Genomic DNA, 16962 nt, shown 5'->3' on the forward strand with positions numbered 1-16962 from the left:
GTGAAAAAAAACTGAAATACCTATCAGAATTATTTAGTCAGATGTCTTATATACTGAAGAAAATTCATCTGTTTGCTGGACCCACTAATTATCACACTTTTGGGAGTTCGAGGATCAATGGTACTCGAAAAGTTTAGGGATAGTGTTAGGGTTAGGGTTAGGGTAAGGGCTAGGTTTAGAGCTAGTGTTAGAGTTACAGTTAGTTTAGGGATAACTTCTTTGATACTGGGCAGGATTCATGTTTTACCTAGCCTAATTATGCTCACCAAGTTCGGGCCTACATAATGCAATTGTTCGCTATCAGGAACAGATTGTAGTTTTAGGTATCACTGCATTTTGACCTTTATAGGTGAATGGAAATCCAACTGGAAATCCAAGAGGGTTTTTGCTTTCTGCTCAAAACTTCACACACTCAATTATGTCTCATATGCATTGTCTTATTTCTTTCTTGGTGAAGTAGCCCTAAGGGGAAGCAAGTAAAATGAACAATCTGAGAAAACTCTGTGAAAAAAAAAGGAAAATACTCATTTACTGAAACACCTATCAAAATTATTTGGTCAGATATATTATATTCTGCACAGGATTCATCTGTTTGCTGGACCCACTACGTTTCACACATTTGGGAGTCCTAGGATCAATGGTACTCCAAAAGTTTAGGGATAGTGTTAGGGTTAGGTTTAGAGCTAGTGTAAGGTTATACTTAGTTTTGGGATAATTTATTTGATACTGGGCAGGATTCATGTATTACCTAGCCTAACTATGCTTGACTGGTTCAGCCCTACGTAATGCAATTGTTTGCTATCAGGAACAGATTGTAGTTTCAGGTATCACTGCATTTTGACCTTTATGGGTGAATGGAAATCCAGTTGGAAATCAAACAGGGTTTGTGCTAGCTGCTTGTAACTTCACACACTCAATCAGTTCTCCATGAGCATTGTCTGCTTATTTCTTGAATAAGAAGCCCAAAGCTGAAGCACAGAAAAACAAGTTTATCCAAGAGCACTCTGTAAGAAAACAGGAAAATTCCCAGTTACTGAAACACTTCCCCCATTCCTTTGGTCATATTTCTTTAATAATTTGCTGTAATTCACTTCTTTGCTAGCCCACTAGGCCCCCCAAGTTTTGGTCTCCTAGTATCAATGGTTCTGTAAGCAGGTTAGGGTTAGTGTCAGGGTTTGTGTTAGTTTTAGTGCTAGAGTGAAAGCTTGTGTTATGGTCAGAGTTTGTTTTTGTCTAGTTTCTTTGATACTGGGAAGTTTTCATCTTTTACTTAGCCTAACTATGCTCACCACGTTTGGTCCTTCTAGGTGCAAGTGTTTGCTGTCAGAAACAGTTTGTACTTTCAGGTTTCACTGCATTTTGACCTATATGGGTGAAAAGAAATCACGCTGGAAATAAAAGTGTGTTTGTGCATCCTGCTTGAAAGTTCACACACTCAATCAGGTCTCAGTATGCATTTTCTTGTTTCTTTTTTGTTGAAGTTGCCCTAAGCTTAAGCATGCAAAATCCAAGAGTACTCTATGAAAAAAAAAGGAAAATACCAATTTACTAAAATTACTAACCAAATTATTTAGTCAGATGTCTTTGATACTGCACAACATTCATCTGTTTGATAGCCCCACTCTGCTCCACACTTTTGGTACTCCTAGTATCAATGATTCTCTAACAGTTTAGGATAGGTTTAGGGTTTGGGTTAGGGTTAGGGCTAGGGTTAGATATAGTGTTAAGGTTAGAGTTCGTTTGGGGCTAATTTCTTTGATACTGGACAGGATTCATCTTTTACCTTGCCTAACTATGCTCACCTAGTTTGGGCCTTCAAGGTCCATATGTTTGCTATCAGAAACAGTTGGTAGTTTCAGGTATCACTGCATTTTGACCTATAAGTGTTAATGCAAATACAGCTGGAAATAAAAAATTGTTTGTGCAAGCTGCTTTTAACTTCACACACTCATTAAGTTCTCCATGAGCATTGTCTGGCTTTTCTCTTGTAGAAGAATCCAAAGCTGAAGCACACAATAACAAGTTTATCCAAGAGTACTCTATAAGAAAACAGGTAAATATTCAGTTACTGAAATACCTCTCCCAATTCGTTTTTCAAATTTCTTTAAAAATGCACAGGAATTCACCTCTTTGCTAGCCCAGTATGCTCCCCAACTCTAGGACTCCCTGGATCAATGGTTCTCTAAATAGATTAGGGTTATTTCAGGGTTTTTATTAATTTTTGAGCTAGGGTGAGAGCTTGTTTTATGGTTAGAGTTAGTTTTTGTCTAGTTTCCTTGATACTGAGTAGTATTCATCTTTTACCTAGCCTAACTATGATTAGCAAGTTTTGGCCTCTTAGGTGCAAGTGCTCACTGTCAGAAACAGTTTGTACTATCAGGTTTCACTGCATTTTGACCAATATGGGCGCATGGAAATCAAGCTGGACATCCAAGAATGTTTGTGCTTGCTGCCTGAAACTTCACACATTCAATCAGGTCTCAGAATGCATTGTCTTGTTTCTTTTTTGTTGAAGTAACCCTAAGCTGAAGCATGCAAAATTAACTTAAGCTGTATGAAAAAACACAAAAATACCCATTTCCTGAAATATCTACCCAAATTATTTAGTCAGATATCTGTGATAGAATGCACAGCATTCATCTGTTTGCTGGACCCACTATGCTCCACACTTTTGGAAGGCCTAGGATCAACGGTTCTCTAAACAGTTCAGGGATAGTGTTAGGGTTAATGTTAGGGTTAGGGCTAGGGTTAGTGTTAGTGTCAGGGTTAGAGTTAGTTTTAGGTTAATTTCTTTGATATGGGGCAGGTTTCATCTTTTACCTAGCCTAACTATGCTAGCCAAGTTTGGGTCTACATTGTCCAAATGTTCACTGTCAGCAACAGTTCTATTATAAAATATCACTGCATTTTGACTTATATGGGTGAATGGATATCCAACTAGAAATCAAAGAGGGTTTCTGCTAGCTGCTTGAAACTTCACACACCCAATCTGTTCTCTGGAGCATTGTATCTTTGATACTGAGCAGTATTCATCTTGTAGAAGAAGCCCAAAGCTGAAGCACAGTTTATCGAAGAGCACTATATAAGAAAACAGGGAATTACCCAGTTTGTATTTTCAAGGTTAACTGCTTTTAGAAATATATGAGTGAATGGGAATCCAACCTGAAATCATACAGGGTTTGTGCTAGCTAGTTGAAACTTCACACACTCAATCAGTTCTCCATGAACATTGTCAGGTTTGTTTCTTATAGAAGAAGCCCAAAGGGCTGGGGATGTCGCTCAAGCAGTAGTGTGCTCGCCTGGCATGCGCACAGCCTGGGTTCGATCCTCAGCACCACATACAAACAAAGATGATGTGTCTGCTGAAAACTAAAAATTCTCTCTCTCTCTCTCTCTCAAAAAAAAAAAAAATTAGAAGAAACCCAAAGCTGAAGCACACAAAAACAATTTTATCCAAGAACACTCTATAAGAAAACAGGGAAAAACCCAATTACTGAAATCCCTCCCCCAAATTCTTTGGTCTGATTTCTTTGATAATTCACAGGAATTCATATTTTTGCTAGCCCACTAGGCTCTCTAAGTTTGGGACTCCAAGGATCAATGGTTCTCTAAACAGGTTATGGTTAGTGTCAGGGTTTGTGTTAGTTTTGGGGCTACAGTGATACCTTGTGTTAGGGTGCGAGTTAGTTTTTGTGTAGTTTCTTTAATACTGTGCAGGATTCATCTTTTCCCTACCCTACTATGCTCACCAAGTTTGGGAATTCTAGGTGCAAGTGTTTGCTCTCAGGAACAGTTTGTATTTCCAGGTTTCACTGCATTTTGACATATACAGGTGAATAGAAATAGAGCTTGAAATTGAAAAGGGTTTGTGCTTGCTGCTTGAAACTTCACACACTCAATAAGATCACAGTATGCATTGTCCTGTTTCTTTCTTGTTGAAATAGGCCTAAGATGAAGCATGCAAAAACAACTTTATCCAAGAGCATTCTATGAAAAAAAAAAACAAGAAAATACCCATTTACTGAAATACCTAATCAAATTATTTAGTGAGATTTCTTTGATAATGCACTGGATTCATCTGCTTGCTAGCCCCACTATGCTCCACACTTTTGGGAATACTAGGATCAACGGTTCTGGTTCTCTAAACCTTTTAGGAATAGTGTTAGGGTTAGGATTAGGGGTAGGGCTAGGGGTAGAGCTAGTGTTAGAACTAGTGTTAGGGTTAGAGTTAGTTTTGGGCTAAGCTCTTTGATACTGGGCAGCGTTCATATTTTAACTAGCCTAATTATTCTCACAAAGTTTGGGGCCTCTAGGTGCAACAGATGGCTGTCAGGAACAGTTTTTATTTCCAGGTTTCACTGCATTTGGAACTGTACAAGTGAATGAGAATACAGCCTCAAATCAAACAGGGTTTGGACAACTGCTTGAAACTTCACACACTAAGTCAATTCTCCATGAGCTTTGTCTGGCTTGTTTCTTGTAGAAGAAGCCCAAAGCTGTAGTGCACAAAAATAAGTTTATTCATAGCACTCTATAAGAAAACAGGAAAATACCCAATTACTAAAATTCCTCCCCCAATTCTTTGGTCAGATTTCGTTGATAATCTACAGGAATTCATCTTTTTGCTAGCCCACGAGACTCACTAAGTTTGGAACTCCAAGAATCAATGGTTCTCTAAACAGGTTAGGGTTAGTGTCAGGGTTTGTGTTAGTTTTAGGGTTAGTTTTAGTGCTAGAGTGACAGCTTGTGTTATGGTTTGAGATAGTTTGTGTCTAGTTTCTTTCATACTCGGCAAGATTCATCTTTTACCTAGTGTAACTATGCTTGCCAAGTGTGTGCATTCTAGGTGCAAGTGCTTGCTCACAGGAACAATGTGTATTTCCAGGTCTCACTGTATTTTGACCTATACAGGTGAATGGAAATGGAGCTGGAAATCGAACAGGGTTTGTGTTTGCTGCTTGAAACTTCACACACTCCATCAGATCTCAGTATGCATTCTCATTTTTTCTTTCTTGTTGAAGTATCCCTAAGATGAAGCATGCAAAAACAACTTTGTGGACGTTAGATTCACCTGTGTGGTTTGTATAACTGTGGTTACCATAAACATGGGCCACATGTTTATGGGAAGATATGTGTTCTAGTCAGGACAACTCAGCCCAGGGAGTGGAACCCTAGCATACCTCGGAGTAACCACAGAGACCTGTACCTGTTTGGAAAATGCAGCAATCCACATCAGCCCTAGAAATAATTGTAATTGATTGTATTACAAGAATGGTTATGAATGTGAGTGACTTTAGAGAACACAGGGGGAAGCCTTTGGGACTGTCTGGTGCTGTATGTGTCATACTGTTAAGGTGATGAGAAGGAAAAAAAGTATAGCTGTGTCTAGGAAAGCTGGAGGGATTTCTTCCTGTAGGAATTCTTTAGAAGTCAAAGTGCTTGACATTGTGAACAGCATTGTAGTCTATGAAGGTGAATTGTTCTTAGAGATAACATTGTAGAATGCCTCCTTGGACCGGGCTGGTGGCAAGAGAAGAGACAGAAACTTGCCCCCTCCTGCTTTTGCCTGGTCCATTGGCATTGCTGTTCATGGCACTTGTCCCCTCAGGAGCCTTGTTGTGCCTGTCAAACTCCCTCCCACTCAGAATTTGCCACTTGGGTCCATGAGGACCCATCAGTGCCTAGCCCAGGGCCATTTCTGCTTTCACTCTGGAGAAGAGAGTGAAAGACTCAGAAGAGGCCTGTGATGGCTATACCCACACCCTGTGGGCTGCTCAGTTCCACGAATAGAGAAGATCTTTATAGGCATGGGGTTAGAACTCACACCATGTTTTCTGGCTCAATGATGCTTCCTGGAGCAGGACTCACCACCAGGGAATGAATGAGGCCCATTGAAAAATGCCCACTTCTCACTGTGTGTGGGGCACAGCATGGAACACCCTAGAGAAATGGATCCTCTCCCTTCTTTGATGATTTTCTGCTTTCCTATGTGGATAGGCTCTGAGAATAGAAAATATGATACTGGAAGCAGAGCAAGACCCAGAAGGGACCAGTCCTGACCTGTTTCCCTACCCAGGAAAACTCCTAAATTTTGAGTAGGTCACTTCCTCTGTGGGTATAGATTCTGTCTCATTGCCTTTCCCCTGGATCTATGGGACAAGCAAGGAATGGTGTTGGGAGACTTTCTCTGTGACCCCAAGCTGGCTCCTTGGTCCTTTTAAGCTTCAAATTCTTCCAGGGAGCATTACTAGAGCTGTATGTGTGTGTAAATGTCACTATACTACAAGTCACAACCAGAGTGCCCTAGTCCTGGCTTTTCCACCAATTGTCAACTCTTCCTTTCTGGAATTCAAGAGACAGTGGTGTACAGGCTTATTAATATACCCCTCAGAAATTTATCTTCTCTGCTTGAAGGATTTTCTTCCTTTTGCATTTCTCCAGGCCTGTGGTCTGGGAGCCAGCACAGAGGCAGGCCTAGGGTGCAATAGGGTGAACAACTCAGCCTCTGGTGACCCTTTTCCTCCAACCTGGTGGTTGGCACATGAACTTTCTGTCTATGGCACCAATTAAGATGACCCCATGCCACTCTACCTTCTTCCTTGGCTAAAATGTGTAATATTTTTCTCAAACATTTAATTCTGAACTTACGATGCCAAAGCATTGGACAGTTACTGCACAAATAGTTCTGCCCAGAAGGGGACACAAGGGGATTGACCCCTTCCCTATGTCTCAACATGACATAGAGAGAAGCTACTATCTCTAATGAGAAAAAAAAAGTCAATTAGAAACCAATAGATGTCTCCATAGGAAGAAGCCATTAGCACACAAAGAATGTACATGAGGTAAAATAGTCATTGTCTGTATGAACTGATTTTTTTTTCTGAAAGAAACTTTTCTTTCTTACCATGTAAACTAAAAAAAATGATATGTTTGAACAGATAAAACCTTTTTGAAGACAGCATTTTGGGTAATGATGGAAGTGGCCTGAGATGCCTACCCTGCTTGGCCAATGCTGACAGGGACTGGCTGGTGGTACAGGTTCCCTGAGCAGCAAGGCCTGATTGCCGTCCTTATCTCTGATCCATCTATTCTTAATAAGAAGGTTGTGGCCCTTGGGGCTGGCATAGTGACTACGGGCCATATAATTCTCCTTCGCTTTGTGTAGAAAGAAGTCCTCTGATGACAAGATTGCCTGCCACAAGGGTCTTGGGCTCCTCTTCATGTCAGTTTAACTCTGGAGGACCACTTTCATGCTGACGCCTCATCTTGTCCACCAGTATTCATTGAACAACTGTCATGATGTTCTGGGCTTCAGCTATCCCATTATTCATTCATAGTCTGCTGTGACTGACACTGGATCTGGGCAGTGGTAAGGAATCTTCCTGCCCACTGCCTTTTTTTATTGGAGTATAGCGACTGCAGAAAGTGATTCTTCCTCTTCTCAATATAGGATTCTGGAGGATCTAACATTTCTCTGGCAGGGAGGTGTGGGACTGTCACTTCACATTCAGGAGGTTCCTCCTTCACCTCTGTCTTCCTGGTCTCTTCAGATCTTGAAGACTGGGAGGTACTTTGATTTCCAATATTGCCATACCACAGTAGGTGTCTCCTGAGGCTATACCTTCACAGTTCTCTCATAGCTCATACTTGGCCTTTGCCAAGCCTGGACTGGGCTTGAGGCTACCTCTTGCAATTCTCATGATAATCCTTCTGTGCTGGGTTCTGCCCAAGAGACTATAAGTGTAAGGCAGGGAAGGCAGCTGGTCCTCCTGTGTATTTGGAGGGACCACTGAGGGCTCATGGGTGCTACCCATTGGGATTCTTATCCTGGCCTTGTGCCTCTCTGCAGGTGAGGGATCAGGGAGGAGACTCTGCAGGGTGGGAACTGACATTAAATCACCTTCTCTCCGAGACCTTTCCAATGAAGTCCTTCTGGGAAACTGGCAACCTTGGCAGTGGAGTTGGCCCTGGAATCATAGGAGACCAAGGGAAACTCTGTGGAAGGGGCAAGGGTGGTCTCTCACCAAAATTGTGATTATGGTACTTAAGGCCTTGGAGGTGTGGATTCAACCTGTGTCTCACCCAAGATGTCATAATATTTGTTCATAGTATTGAGTTCCTGAATCGAGGAAGGAAGGAATCTGAGAGGTGTTCACCAGAGATTGATGATCCTTGGAGGATGCTAGATTGCTGGGGTTTTTTTTCTTTTTTCTTTTTTTTTTTTTGTGAGTGTTGGCATCAAGGCAGGAATCCACACATATATGTGTGGATTATGTCCTCCTTGATCTGTACCAACTTTCTGCTCAGATGGTATTGCAGGAGTTTTTCCAGAAGTTTCTTGTTTGAACCCATAGATATGGCACTTCCTGAGTCACACTTCCATGGCCTCATCAAGTCACTTTCCGAATCCTCCTTTTCATTTTCCAGAACCTTTACTGAGGTGCTTCTTTAATTCCAGAGTAGACCTTCTGGGCCCTTCTCTAAGTCTTGCTCTGGTCCCTTAGGGGAGCTTTACAGAGCACCTGGGCCTTACCTTCTGCAAACCTATGCTGCTTTCACAAGCAAGTTCAGAGGGCTGGGTGGCCAGGAAGCGGCCATGCTCATCTTTTGCCTGGCACCCACAAAACTTCCTTGGGAATTTACCCTGAGGCTGTGTCAAGTCCTGGAATGCTTGAAATCTGCAGTAAGGGCCAGGCCTGTGTTCATGTGCAATAAACCTCTCTAGCCTGTGTTGCTCTGGTTGCTCCTGGAGCTTGATGCTGTTAGAATACCTAGGAAGTATGGAGGCAGACTTGAAGGGTCAAGGAGGGGCAACTGCCTTGGTGATGGTTGAAAGTGAATTGGCTATTGGCTCCCTGAGATTTTTGGAGCAATAGAGTAAAACACTTCCTCTGTTTCTGTTGCTTCTGCAAGTACCATTCCACATGCTGATTTTCAGTTGGTCTGAGAGGCCATACTTCCTCTTGGGATGTAGGGCAAATTGTTCTCTGGGTCCTCTTCTGGGGTGGAAAAGAAGGTGATAGTTTGGGGTCAGAGGATGTAAAGTGGGTGTGGTTCTGGACCTGAGCCACAGATGGGGACAGTGTTTTTGTTAAAAATTGAGATTGAGCCACATAGTTGGGCAAGGACTGGTCCTTGTAAAGCTGTTTATATTCTTCAGCCTAAGATTTCTGGGGAATAGCCAGAGACTTTGTTACATGTAACAGCTTTAGATTGTGCAGAGGAAGCCCTCTCAGAGACCCAGGCAGTATCCACCAGGGACTCACTGTGCAGAGAGGGCAGGCTCCAGAATATCTGGCTACATTTATGCTCTGAAGAGTCCACTGAGACCTGTGGTAAAAAAAAAAAAAATGCTGAGAACCAGGAAGCGGTTCTGGTTTCCCTTTTGTGTTCCAGAGGGTTGTGCAGTGGTCTTTCTCTTTTCACTCAGTGACTTCAGCATTTTTCCTAGAGAACCCAGGTAGTGGTCTGGGATCATTGGTTTGAAAGAAGACCCATTCTTAGTGTTTTCCTTTCATATTTTTTGTTCTGCTATTTTGGTGATTAGCATCTCTAGTAATTTCTGGAAATCAGGATTGATGAAAGAGAAACCCTCACCCTCTATTTGCTGGTGTGGGGGGTCTCCCTAGATTGTGGGGTCTGGTCTATTTTATAAAAATATATGACAGTATATTTTGAACTATAATACCCTCACTGTGCTGTGAAGTACTAAAACTGATTATTTGGGTATGCATTGACAAATTATGTTTTGGTTTTTTTGTTTGTTTGTTTGTTTTTTGTACCAGGAATTGAACCAAGGGGGGTTAACCACTGATCCACATTCCCAGCCATTTTCATTTATTTATTTATTTATTTTTATTTTTTTTTATTTTGAGACAGGTTCTCACTAAAATGCTTAGGTCTTTCCTAAGTTGCTAAGGCTGGATTTGAACTTGCAATTCTCCTGTCTCAGCCTCCCAAGCTTCTGGTATTAAAGGTGAATGCCACTGCACCTGGTGATAATTGACTGTTTTTAAAAAATCTAAGTATAATCAGAAGAAAAAGTGCCGAAAGTTTAAGATTTTAAACCTATTTCTACAATTATGCCACTTAATTTTGATGCATTGCTTGATAATTTACAAAGTGTGGTGTTCACTTTGGAACCTGGGGACATGCAGTTTTCTTAATTGGGGCCATACTTAAAGATGTGAAATTGGTGTGCAATTTTAAAAGATTCTTGTGAGAGCTACATCTGTCTTATTTTCAGCATTTTGTTTTATGAAAATGTTATAGTTTGCATCTGGAATGTCCCCCAAAGACTTTTGTGTTAGATGTTTGGTCCCCAGTTGGTGGCACTATTGGGGAGGTGATGGACACTTTAGGAAGTTGGGCCCACTTGGAAGTAGGTCATTTGGGGTATGCCTTTTTTTTTAATTTTTTTTTTATTGTTGGTCGTTCAAAACATTATATAGTTCTTAATACATCATATTTCACAGTTTGATTCAAGTGGATTATGAACTCCCAATTTTACCCCGTATACAGGGAATTCACATAAAATCTCTCCTAGGCTTGCCGGGAGAGGGAGTATCAAGCTGGGGTATGCCTTTGAAGGTTCATTTTGTCTCTGGTGCCCTCCGCCCTTTCCTGGCCATGAGGTGAACAGCATTATTCTGCCCTTGATGTTCTGCCTCACCAGAGGCCCAGAATCAATGAAGCCCTGTGACTATGGATGAACACCTCTGAAGTCATTAGCCTAAATCTTTCTTCCTCTAAGTTTTTCACAGGTATTTTGTCACAGCAACAGAAAGCTGAATAATTCAGAAAAAAATGCGTTTGACATTTTGGATTATTGGGTGAGCTGTGAGTGCAGAAATGTGAATTTCTGAATACCTCATAAAATTGATTTAAGCAACAACTATGTAATATTTATATGCCATACCTAGCTTAGGAAAAAAGGTAGACACTACAATATTTTAATTCTTGAAATACTTTTAAAAGACATTTTTTTCCTGAATTTTTATTGGCAGCCTTTTTTTTTTCCTTACGGTGCTCACGACTCTCATAAAAACGAATTAAAGTGCTCATGAAATCTTAGAGTAGATGTTGCCAGATAAAGATATAGGAACTGAAGCTTATATGAAAAAGGGACAGCATAAAAGAGACCAAAGACAAACAAACAAACTAGTTTGGCACATCCTTTCAGGCCCCTAAACATTGCTAAAGAGAGGGCTTTGGTAAACACAGCAACAGCATTATCCTAAAGTAGTGTGCTATAATTGCACACTATGAAGGTAGTGTTATACTTTGGATATATTAGAATTGGGATCTGGAATGTCCTACAAAAGTCCATGATGTAAAGACTTGGTTACCAAAGTGGTGCTCTTGGGACCTGATTTAACCTGTTAGAAATTGGAGCCAGTGAGAAGTCTTTAAGTTATCAGGGGTGTCCTCTTAGAGGGGATTTTAAGACCCATTCTCTCTCTCTCTCTCTCTCTCTCTCTCTCTCTCTCTCTCTCTCTCTCTCTCTCTCTCTCTCTTCTTCCTGGCTTTGAGAGTATTAGTTTTGCTTGGCCATGCCCTCCTTTTGCAATATTTTTTCCAACACCAGAGGCAAAAAATGTAGGTCTGATAAATCATGGATTCCAAAACTGTGAGCCAGAATACATCTTTTCTCTTTATTGGTTGGTTATGTCAGGTAATTATTATAGTGGTGGAAATTTGACTAATACCCTAATACCCTAAGGCACCAATGTTCTTAAAGAGCTAAAAGAAAAGCTTTGAAGTATGGATGTAACACCAGGTACAGAATTCAGCAAGGAGTGCTCTCAAAGTGTGGGAGCTGGGACTGCACTTCTAATTCTGAGTATGTCAAGAGTGACAGACATGCCCATGACCCTCTATTTCCCCCATTCTCTGTCATCTTCTATAATAAGTCTGCCTGCTACTTTCATGTCTTTTTTTACCCCTAAATTTCACATATGAGGGAAATTGTGTAATACTTGTCTTTCTGTGTCTGGCTTATTTTATTTAATATTATGATCTCTATTATATTTATTTTCCTAGGAATGATATAATTTTATTGTTCTTTATGACTGGACAATGGGATAATGCTCCAGTGTGTGTGTGTGTGTGTGTGTGTGTGTGTGTGTGTGTTTATCACATTTTCTTTATCCATTCATCCATTGACAGACACACCTGGTCTGATTCCACAACTTGTCTCTTATACTGCAATTCACAAGAAACAGTAAACTATAGGATAGCTTGCTGACTTTAATTCTTTTAAGGAATGGCATATATGAATCATAAGTAGTATTATATTTAGTATCCTTAGGAACCTCTATCCTGATTTCCCTATGTCTGTACTAATTTAAATTCTCACCAACAGTGTGTGTTTCATTTCCCCCACATCCTCATCAGCACTCATTTCTTTTTTTTTTCTTTTTTGTATTCTTGATGATCGCCATCTGAATGGGCAAGATCAATGCCTTTCAATGTTTCAGGTATTTTGTTAAGGTTTTTGATCCATTCTGAGTTGACATAGGTGAGAAATAGGGATCTAGTTTCAATCTTCTACATAGGGATATTTAGTTTTCCAAGAATTGTTTGTTAAGGGCCTGTCTTTTCTCCAGCACATGGTTTTGCTACCTTTGTCAAGAATCAGATGGCTGTAGTTGTGTGAGTTCATTTCTATGCTGTCTATTTCAATTCATTAGTCTACATGTCTGCTTTTATGCTCTGACCATGCTATTTTTGTTACTATCACTCTACAGTATATTTTGAAACAGTATTTTGAAATCTCCAGCATTTCTCTTTTTTCTCAGGATTGTTTTTGCAATTCAGGGGTCTTGTGTTCTTTGAGGCTATTTTTGTAGTTCTGTAAAGAATTATGTTGTTAGTTTGATCGTGCTTTTCTTTGAATCTCAGTAATGATAATAACAATAATATTTCAGAAATTCAATTTATAAAAGAATGAAGAGATATACGCCAGTTAGGTATTTCTTCTGTCAGGTCTGCTTTTGTGTACCCTTTTCTCAGGTGGTGCTGGGCTTGGGGTGCAATCCCTGGCCACAGCCACCTGGCTGCAACCAGGAATTCTCTCTCTGCTTGCCTCATGTGGCCTCAGGCCTCATGGCTCTGCACCTAGCCAGGCTTGGCCTAGCCAGACATGGGCCCGTGGTCCTCCCTCCAGCCCCTGGATGGCCTCAAGTGGATGTCCTGAGCTCACTGCCCATAGGCCCCCTGTCCTGGCAAGGGGGCTGCTCTGGGAAAGCAGTGCAAGGTAGGTAAGATATGCACCAACATCATGGCCCTGCTGGGCTGCTGGCTCAGTGATGATCAGTAGTGCATGCTGATGTTGTTCTTTGTTGTGGCCTTGGTCACCTGATGTAGTGTGTGCTGGCCAGGGTGTGACCCCCATCCTGGCAGTTGGCAGAGCCCAAAGAGGATCAGTTCTGGGAGTCCTATGCACTGCTTTCTTAGATCCTGATGCTGAAAAGCTATAAGAAACAGTGGCAGGTATCCTAAGTGATTGCCCTGAATCATGAGGCCAAAAGGAAAGGGAGGCCCCCTGCAGGTCTCCTTTTAGCATAACCAGTGGTTGAAGCTCCAGGAGCTGGCAGTTGGAGAAGTCTCCAGCATGGTCCAGTCAGCCCAGGAGAAGGTGGTGGCCTGTCACATGGTGGGCAAGACCCTTCAGTTCAGGGTGTAGGGCCCTGGGTTGTGGGCTCAGGACACCAGCTGTATGACATGCAGCTCTCCCTGGTTTATCTACATCTGGAGCTACACTTGGAATAAGAGAGAAGAAATCCAGATTAGGTGGTCCTGCATCCATGTGCCAAAAGTGACAATTAAGATCCAGCCCAGAGCATCAGAGAAGGGCCAGGTGGGTGAGACAAATGAAGTATCTGAAACACTTAAGGACATTTCAAACCATGTTGTGGGTTCCACCTTTCTGTCGTGGTTCTGAGCACCAAGCCCACAGACATAAAGTAAGCTCAGAATCTACAGTGCACTTCATCTACTGCTCAGGAATCCTGTCCTCCTAAATCTCCAAGGGCTCATGAACTAAAGCCACTGGTGAAGAACTTCTGCACCTTACTGCTAAATGATCCTGAAACTCTGGGCAGCATTAACCCTTTGTGCATTTCCCAGCTGAATGATCCTGTCCAGAGGTTCATCAGCACCCTAGCCAAGAACACTACTCACCTTGCTTTGGGAGGAAGAGTTCACCTTTGAGTGGAACACCAGGTCCAAGGAGTTACACCTGCAGATTACAGAGGACTGGCAATCCTCAGAAGGTCTGCTGGCCCTGACCACTGTCCTCTGAATTTGTTCAAGAAACAGCCTTCCAGGATGTAGAGCTTCTTTTTGATCAGTGGGCCCACCCTCAGTAGCTCAGCACTGAGCTCTGTCACTGCAGAGCTTTCTTACATAGAATCCAGTGAATTGAAATCCTGACAAATCCCTTACCCTGTTGCTTCTGGCAAGATAGAAAAGGATCACACAGTGATGCCATGGGGTACCATGGTCACTACTTTTACTACTGTGAAGACCAAGCCTTACTATGATGTGGGGAGGGTGTCCTGGCTGAGTTCTGAGCCCCCCTGAAGACATCCATCAAGGTGAATGTCATTAAGAAGGATATCTTCATCCAGGTCATCTCGTGCCATGAGGCAACTGTCAGGAAGATATTCTTTTCTTCAGATATGGAACTGCTGGTGTTGAATGGTTTCAGTCAGGTCATTGAAGTTGCCATTCAGCAGCTCACTGAATCTTCAAAGCTGAAACTCAAGTCATCACAGAAGAATAACACTATCATCATTTCAGGGATCTCCAATACCTTGCTCTCTCAGGACCACAATACTGCCCTCATGCAGGATTAGACAGAGCCCACAGGATGTCTTATCTGGCTTCCCAGAGGCAGCTGTGGCCTCTGCCCCACTGGTGGAAGATGATCCAGCCCAATTCTGAGCTTCCCTGAAGCCCCAGGAGAAGATAGTAGACACCCTAAACTTGGATAAAGATCCCCTGGCAGCAGCAGCCCCACTTGAGCTTGATGGGGATGAGCTTTCTGAGAGCTCCCTGGGCATCTCAGAGCTAGACACTGCTAAGAAGGAGGAATTTTAAGGAGGGTTTTTTTCCCCACCAGTGGCACCAGCAGAAATATTCTGGCATGAGCCAGTTACACAATGACTTCATGTTCCTGTAGCAACATGAGGGCACCCAGAAGAAGTGAGTGACTCTCACTTAGCTGCTGAACAAGAAGCTACTGTCCAGGCACTGGGGCAAGAGCACCATGAATGCCATGTAGGCTGCCTACCTGTAGGACAGGCACCTGAGATAGCACCCTCACCAAGACAGAGCAGGAGTTCTGGCCGCTGCCACATGCCCATTCCTGCAGCATGATTTTTCCCCAACAATCTAGTCTTTGAAAGAGAAAGAACAATCTGAGTCTCCAGCTTGAGGCTTCCCCCAAAGAGAACTGACAAAGCCCAATTTGCCACCAGAATCCCAGTGGGACCTTCAGCCCCCACCTAAGCATTGAGGTAACAGGAGAAGAATTCCTTGCAAGAGAAATACCATGTTCAGCAGGGACTAGGAGGAACAACTGGGGATTTGATTTTATCTACACCGCTCTCTAGCAGGACATGTTTGGGGCCCATGTCTGGACCATGTCATGGGGAAGTGTGCCCTTCTGGGCTGTCACTATGAACAGAATGGATGCTCACCTCTCCTAGTTTTCTTCTTAGAATTAAAAAGTTAACCTGGCCCTGAGGACATGGAGATGGAACACAGACAGGGTTTTGGGGGTAGGGTTTATTTTTTTGTGGGTAGGGGAATTTACCATTTATTTCATTTATTTGTTTGAATGGTGGTAAGGATCAAACCCAGGACCTCACCTGTCCTAGGCAAGTGCTCTACCACTGAGCCATTACCCCAGACCCAACAGGCAGAATTATTGATAAAGAAATTATGATAGTAGTTGAAATGCTTTGGTAAATATAGGAAGGCATTTGCCTTTGCTCATAGCCATAAAACTTGAAAACTTGTGCAAGCACTAAGTATGTCCTGTGCATATTATACTGAACATTTTCCCATGGTTAGTGTGAGCCTACTTTCCAGTGGAGATAACATAAATCCTGACATGGTTCTTATGCCAGTGGAACAGTTGATGTGCAGATTTCCTTTCCATCTGGTGCACTTACTATACTAGAGTGAGAACCTGACCCAGGAAATTGTGAGCAATAAGTGGCAGTGCATAGAACATGGTAACCCCCCCCCACACACACACACACATTGTTTTGCTAAATATTGCTAATAGCCAAAACAAAGTACTTGTAGAGCACTAGAAGCAATTGTTTTGCATCTCAGGTGTCAATTGTAAGAATGGAAATTTAATAACAAATAGTTCAAACATGGAAAATTCTTATTATAGATGCTTCAGATTGTTGCTGTGAACAGTGCTCCTGGCTGCATTTTGGGGTGTTTTTGGTTTCCAGTGGGAAAAAAAATGATAAGCTTGGCACACACTTTTAAAGCCCTGTATAGCTAGAAAACTGCTTCCCTCATCAGTATGCCTATACCTTGGATCATTCAGTTTTCATATTGTTTCAATCTTCTTGAATGTGTACTGCCAGCGGACATGCTTGTTGAAGAGTGATTGTCACTGGAGTGACACGTTTTGACCCTATAATGAGATTGATATTTATTTAGTAAGTTTGACCTGGTGTGACTCTGACCTTCAGCAGATGTGCAAGTGGGTGTGTGCCCTCTAAGGCTCCATTAACCCTTCAACATTTATTTCAGGGGAATAGAGCCATCAAGGAGCAAGGCCCTTTGTGAGAGCCAAAACTGAAGCACTTGTTTTCTTTCTTGTTTTTGAGGAGGACATTAAAAACTACACTGGGAATTTCACTTTCAAATGCACATTTTCAGATTCCTAGGTGTTTCAAAAATTATCAAGTGACTTTAAAATAACTTTTT

The 16962-nt window shown here is 42.0% G+C and overlaps 1 pseudogene; it reads left to right on the forward strand.

The window, feature by feature from the left end:
• Positions 1–13449: 13449 nt before the first annotated feature.
• Positions 13450–15289, forward strand: LOC144251567 (C2 domain-containing protein 2 pseudogene; annotated as a pseudogene).
• The last annotated feature ends 1673 nt before the right edge of the window (positions 15290–16962 follow it).

The sequence above is a fragment of the Urocitellus parryii genome, unplaced genomic scaffold (assembly GCF_045843805.1).
Source record: "Urocitellus parryii isolate mUroPar1 unplaced genomic scaffold, mUroPar1.hap1 Scaffold_108, whole genome shotgun sequence".
Taxonomy (NCBI): Eukaryota; Metazoa; Chordata; class Mammalia; order Rodentia; family Sciuridae; genus Urocitellus; species Urocitellus parryii.